A 7,678-nucleotide genomic window follows, 5' to 3' on the forward strand; every position below is an offset into this window, starting at 1 on the left:
TAAAATGCTGTACTAGAAATACATATTTGATATTTATTATTATTATTATTATTTTACAATATTTTGCTATTGTTGGTCAATTTAATCCTTGCTATCAGTTATTATTATTATTATTATATTTATCATTGACAATTTAAGCAGCACTCTACCTATTCATACACATTCACATCAGTACCTGCCCTCAAGGATCTTACAATGTAAGGTCCCTATCTCACATATGTATGTACACATTCTAGGGCCAATTTAGATAGGAGCCAATTAATTTACCAGCAGCTCACATTATGTCCAGCATGCAAAGCATTGTGTCAGTGTAACCCTTCCAGGTATTGATCACCTCTCATAGAGATCACAGTACTGTCGATGACATCAGTTTGAGATGCTTCCGAGATCATTCAGAATTCAGTGACCGGTGCATTGGACCTGCAGCCACTTCTGGCAGGTTTTGGATCCCCATAGACTTGTATGGGAAGGCAAAATCCATCTGATGAGAACAAATTCCTGTCAATACAGGTCCTTAATCTGCTTTTCTCTCCAGAAGAACGGTGTCATCTTTGTTCCGGCATCATCCAGGGTCAACATCTTGTTTTTGGAGATGCTGGCTCAGAGATAACAGTCATAGAAATCCTGGTGTCTGTGCAGTTCTTGGCTGTGTTGGCAAATTTCTGGCACTGGTCAGCCATTTACTGACTGAGCACCAGAACAGACTGAGCACCAGAACAGACTGAGCACCAGAACAGACGGAACACCAGAACAGACTGAGCATCAGAACAGACTGAGCACCAGAACAGACTGAACACCGGAACAGACTGAGCACCGGAACAGACTGAGCACCAGAACAGACTGAGCACCGGAAAAGACTGAGCATCAGAACAGACTGAGCACCAGAACAGACTGAGCACCAGAACAGTCTAAGCACCAGAACAGACTGAGCACCAGAACAGACTGAGCACCGGAACAGACTGAGCACCGGAACAGACTGAGCACCGGAACAGACTGAGCACCGGAACAGACTGAGCACCGGAACAGACTGAGCACCGGAACAGACTGAGCACCGGAACAGACTGAGCACCAGAACAGACTGAGCACCAGAACAGACTGAGCACCAGAACAGACTGAGCACCAGAACAGACTGAGCACCAGAACAGACTGAGCACCAGAACAGACTGAGCACCAGAACAGACTGAGCACCAGAACAGACTGAGCACCAGAACAGACTGAGCACCAGAACAGACTGAGCACCAGAACAGACTGAGCACCAGAACAGTCTGAGCACCAGAACAGACTGAGCACCAGAACAGACTGAGCACCGGAACAGACTGAGCACCGGAACAGACTGAGCACCGGAACAGACTGAGCACCGGAACAGACTGAGCACCGGAACAGACTGAGCACCGGAACAGACTGAGCACCAGAACAGACTGAGCACCAGAACAGACTGAGCACCAGAACAGTCTAAGCACCAGAACAGACTGAGCACCAGAACAGACTGAGCACCGGAACAGACTGAGCACCGGAACAGACTGAGCACCGGAACAGACTGAGCACCAGAACAGACTGAGCACCAGAACAGTCTAAGCACCAGAACAGACTGAGCACCAGAACAGACTGAGCACCGGAACAGACTGAGCACCGGAACAGACTGAGCACCGGAACAGACTGAGCACCAGAACAGACTGAGCACCAGAACAGACTGAGCATCAGAACAGACTGAGCATCAGAACAGACTGAGCACCAGAACAGTCTAAGCACCAGAACAGTCTAAGCACCAGAACAGACTGAGCACCGGAACAGACTGAGCACCGGAACAGACTAAGCACCAGAAGAGACTGAGCACCAGAAAAGACTGAGCACCAGAACAGACTGAGCACCAGAACAGACTGAGCACTAGAACAGACTGAGCACCAGAACAGACTGAGCACTAGAACAGACTGAGCACTAGAACAGACTGAGCACTAGAACAGACTGAGCACTAGAACAGACTGAGCACCAGAACAGACTGAGCACTAGAACAGACTGAGCACCAGAACAGACTGAGCACCAGAACAGACTGAGCACCAGAACAGACTGAGCACCAGAACAGACTGAGCACTAGAACAGACTGAGCACTAGAACAGACTGAGCACTAGAACAGACTGAGCACCGGAACAGACTGAGCACCAGAACAGACTGAGCACCAGAACAGACTGAGCACCAGAACAGACTGAGCACTAGAACAGACTGAGCACCAGAACAGACTGAGCATCAGAACAGACTGAGCACTAGAACAGACTGAGCACCAGTAAATGTATTTGGGGGCAAATTACAAAATGTAGGAGCTTAAAGATTGTTGAAATAAAGTAACAGTTGTAGCATATCAGATATTTTGGAAGGCTAACTTGGAATAACTCTCATATGTGGGAAATCAAACAAATTGGGAAATGAAGGTGGTTGAGCCAATGGTGATGAGCTTAAACTTTCTGTATTTTACCTGGCAGTCCAACAATGAGTCAGCTGACAACATGGGACGTCAAGTCCCATCGATGCACAGCTCCACCGATCAACTGAATTACTCCACTGTGAATGTTCCTGCACCCGCCAAGATAAGGATCAACCCTCCCAGGTCAGCCACATCCTAGCCTATCCTATATTGTATCCTATTCTGTAACCTAGCCCATCCTACTGTATATCCTATATTCTATCCTATATCCTTCCCTATATCCTACCCTATCCTATGCTATATTCTATAGCCAACCCTATCCTATATCCTACCCTATATCCTACCCTATCCAATGCTATATTCTACCCTATATCCTACCCTATCCAATGCTATATTCTACCCTATATCCTAGCCTATCCTATATTGCATTCTGTCCTGTAACCTATTCTATCTTACTATATATCCTATATTCTATCCTATATCCTACCCTATATTCTACCCCCATCCTATACTATATCCTATCCTGTATCCTACCCTATCCTATCCTATTTCCAAATTCCTATCCTATATCCTACTCTATCATTTTGCCTATCCTATATCCCACCCTATCCTACCCTATCCTATCCTAAATCCTACCTTATATCCTACCCTATCCTATACTATATCCTATCATATATCCTACTCTATCCTATATCCTATCCTATCTTATATCCTATTCTATCCTATAGCTGTCCTATCCTCTCTCTTATCCAATGCTTTATCTTAGCCTTTCCTATATCTTATCCTATTCTATATCCTATCCTATATCTTATCCTTTCCTATCTCCTATCATATATATCCTACCCTATCCTATTCTATATCTTATATGCTACCCCATCCTATTCAACCCTATATCAAATCCTATATCATCTTCTATCCTATATCTTGTCCTATCCTATCCTTTATCTTATCCTTTCCTATTCTATCCTATATCCTATCCTAACCTAACCTAACCTCAAGCCTATCCTTTATTATCATATTCTATCCTATCTTATATCTTATCCTATATCCTATTCTATCCTCTCCTATTATCATATCCTTTCCTATTCTATCCTATCCTGTATCCTAACCTAATCTCCAGCCTATCCTTTATCTTATGCTATCTTATATCCTATCCTATATCTAATCCTACCGCATCTTAAATCCTATCCTATCCTATATCTTATCTTATCCTATTCTATATCTTATATTATGCTATATTGTACATTTGTGTATGTCCTAAATAATAATATAAAAGACTGAATGTATTAGAAGTGAGGAGTGATAAATAGTGGGGTTGTATTTCAAATAAAATGCTTACTTTGAAAGTAAAAGAATAAAGAATAGTACATGGGCAGCAGCATGGACGATGAAAGGTAAACCATCACATTATAATATAGGATTACTTATATCTGAAGCTGTGACCATAGCGGCTGTCATTGCAAGAAAAACTGTTTCTAAAAACTTCCTCATGATTTCTTTTAGTCCCATGGAAGATAATGACATCACCACAGTGTACAGCGTTGTCAGAAAAGTGCCCAACACAGCCGAGGTAAGTGTACCCCATGTGATTAAATCGACATCTTATCCGTGGAACAAAAACATCTGCACATTTCTCATTGGTCCACAAGAATACTTACAGAGCCTGTACAGACATAAGGAAAGAATGTGTCCGATAAATACAATGTAAATGACTAAACTCCCCCTTGCTCAACTCCAGGCAAATGGCTAAAAACATGGATGAAATACATTTAAGGGGGATGTTTTGCCTGCCAAAGTATTTGTATTTCTGTCTGTGCAGGTCTGAAATCTACACAGTTCTGCCATACAGTGCAGTCTTGCTTGGCAGGACAGGAGACATTAATTTTTTCTGCTGCAGTCCAGTAACACTTACAGGTCTTGTCCCGCCCCCAGCCTATAACTGGACAGTGAAAGGAGAAGCAGAAGACTGATGAGGTCATCTAGTGACAGACCCTTCTGCACTGTACTTAAAGGAGAACTATGAGGGGAGGGATTTCCACTCATCCTCATAGTTGGAGCCGACCTGTGACAATGAAACTGTCACACATCGGCTCTATTGATCGGGAAGTGAGCAAACACATACCGTCGCTCACCCACTTCTGGATCATGTCCCAGCATTGAGTAGTGATTGTCAGTCACCGCTCCCCGCAGGGATTCCCCTCCTCCCTGCTCTGATCCTCCATCACTTAGTGGAGGAACAGACGGGGAGGGGGCGGGTACAGCTGTCTTTGCCTTAAGATAGGCAGAGCCAGCTTTCACTCACGCAGCTGGTTGGACAGTATTGTCGGGATCCATCCCAGGTGCGGCCCTCTCAGTATATCGCAGGCAATAGCACGCAGAAAGCAAATGGCAAGTCACGGGCATTGACTATAGGTGCCCTGCTGATGATCTTTTTCCTACTACTGACTTACCATGCCTTGTTCTGCACTGTGTCTCTGTGTGGAGGCAGCCATCTTTGAAGAAGAGCAGGGCTTTTCTTCCCCATCTGGCAGGGTAATATTCAAGAAGCAGCAGGAGAGGTGGAGAAAGCACACATCAATAGAATGGATGAAGCAGGAGCAGGGGGATTCTTGTACTGCAGGTCCTCAGGTACAGCTTCCTCTCCAGCAAGGAGAACAGTGAGCAGCACGGTAGTGACATCATCAAATATCACACTGCAGACTAGCAGTGCCTTCGATGATCTCACACTGCGGAGATACAGCTATAAAGGGTCAAGGTAGAGGAATGTCTAGGCATGGGGAGTGCTATTTTTTTAAGAGGAGCTCAAGAAGATATTTCAGGGTACTGCTTAGCGAAAATGAACATTTCTGGATGTTTCCTATTAGATCTGAACTTTAAGTGCAAACTATTCATGTGTTCCCCACTTACATCTCGTTTCAGTATGAGAATATTGCCTCTTCAAAGAGAGACCATGAAGACTCCCAGGATGACATTCACTACTCCGTCATTGCTAATTTAAATAAAAAAGCTGCAGATCGAGAGCGCGGTCCTGATGTGGAATATGCCAAGCTGAGACATTCATAATGTGTATCGTGGGCTGCTTTGTTCTAACATTTGTTTTAAAGGGTCAATCCACCCGGGAGGGATTATTTTTGGTACAGGTGGAGTTTGGTGGGCTAAGTCAACCTCTGACTTCTTGGATGATCCAACAGTGAGATCTCCCCGACATTATTTCTAAATTGGTTGTACAGCTGAGAGTTGGGGGTGTTCCCAACCGCTTTTGTGTGTTAAAGCTTCTACTGTTACTTTCTCTGCATTATAAAATAAATAAATCCAGCAGGGAGGGTGGGAACCCATTATGATGAGCATAGCTCATGTGCAGACCCGGAAACCCAGCCCCTCATAATTGGCACATCAGATGTACAGACCTGGGAGCTCAGCGCACAGTTTGGGAACCACTCATAATGGGCACAGCAGGTCTACAGACCCGGGAACTCAGCACAGGTATAGCTGGAATCCCTCATAATGAGGACAGCAGGTGTGTAGAACAAGGAATTCAGCACAAATATGGTGGATATCCCTCATAATGGACAGAGCAGGTATACATACCTGGAAAATCAGCACAGAGATGGTAGGGTTCCTTCATAATGGTCACAGCAGGCGTACAGACCCAGGAACTCAGCTCGGGGATGGTAGGAACCCCTCATAATGGGCACAACAGGTGTGCAGACCCAGGAACTCCGCTCAGGGATGGTAGGAACCCCTCATAATGGTCACAGCAGGTGTGCAGAACCAGGAACTCAGCTCAGGGAGGGTGGGGACCCTTCATAATGGGCACAGCAGGTGTGCAAACCTCACCAATAGAGATTCCTAAACTTAAAAGTAATTGCCATGTGAATTCTTTCCCCAAGCATATATCAAATACAGAAATGTCAGTTCTGTGTGGATTGATCCTTTAAAAGCACCTTCCCCCCCAAAACCGAGTAGAGTAGTTGATGGTCAGTTGAATCAAGTGCTGCTTCCTTGCAAGGATTCCAATGGTGAGATAACCCAGCAGAGTTCCTGGTGCCATTGACCTGTGCACACATTACAAGGCAAGTCATGGTATCCTGGACATATAATGAATTCTCCATCATGAACAATAAACAAATAATCGGGGGCTCCAGCTGCAGAGGGTGACCCCTCCATTATGGCTTTGTTGGTACAGGGACATAAAGCTGACCAATGCGGATTCCAAGAGCCTTCAGCTCACCGCCCACGTTACATTCTGATTGTAGATCTACCAACAACTATAAAGTGTAAGGGGCTGCCTGGTGGGACACAAATTGATTAGATGGTTTCGGTTGTCCCTCATATTTCAAAATTTTGGTAAGTCTAAAGTTGATAACTCCACTCCTCTTATACCTCTTTTTCTTTGATGTAATAGGTGGCCTTACTGACCAACAGGAAGGACCAGAGGGAGGCGGGAGGGGGCAGGGTTGACAATGACATATAACTTCAGCTGCTGATATTTCTTAGTGTATTGATTATATTGATTTGATAACCTCTGCTGATAATGATATGCTTTATTTCTATTGCCTAATTTGTGTCAGTATGAAGAAGATCCCATATATGCCTTTCACAGTCAGATTCAGACCGTGGTCAATCTTATAATCAATGGACTTATGGGCACGCCCTCCATATGTGCTTAGGGTATATGAATAGTCCAACGTTTTAGTTTTAGTTTTGGTTGGTGCACGGAAGGGTTAATTTCCTATTCGATTTATTTTTTGCTGCCTGTGTTGGAAAGATTTCACCTCACTTCCTGTACAGCAGATGCAGAAGGAAGTGAGAAATCTTGCAACTGGGGGAGAGAATCTCTATAAAGTGAATTCCCCACCTAGACAGATGTCATTCTTATAGGTGGTGTCCCCATTGGAAGAGTTGTCATTTAGTCTGGTGACAACTCAAAAATCACTTTCCGTCTCTGTGAAAATGGTCACCACGACATATAAAATCTATCCACGGATACAGACAGCAATAAAAAAAATGGACAGGGGTTCTAATCATTCCCCCATCCACCCCCCTTACCCCAACCTCCCCACCACCACCCAGAACTAAAGAATTAAACAATTTGGCTATACATGTCCTTTAAGGACCCCCCATTTCATTGAACTATTTAGTTGTTATCATTACCCTAAAATGCAGCTCATATTAGCTTGTGTAACAATTGTCTGCATCACAAGAAAATATGATTGCCCCGTCTATTGTTCTATATAAGATATGTGTATGCATATATATATA

This window comes from Nanorana parkeri, unplaced genomic scaffold (assembly GCF_000935625.1).
Source record: "Nanorana parkeri isolate BGI_ZX_2015 unplaced genomic scaffold, ASM93562v1 scaffold155, whole genome shotgun sequence".
NCBI classification, from domain to species: Eukaryota; Metazoa; Chordata; class Amphibia; order Anura; family Dicroglossidae; genus Nanorana; species Nanorana parkeri.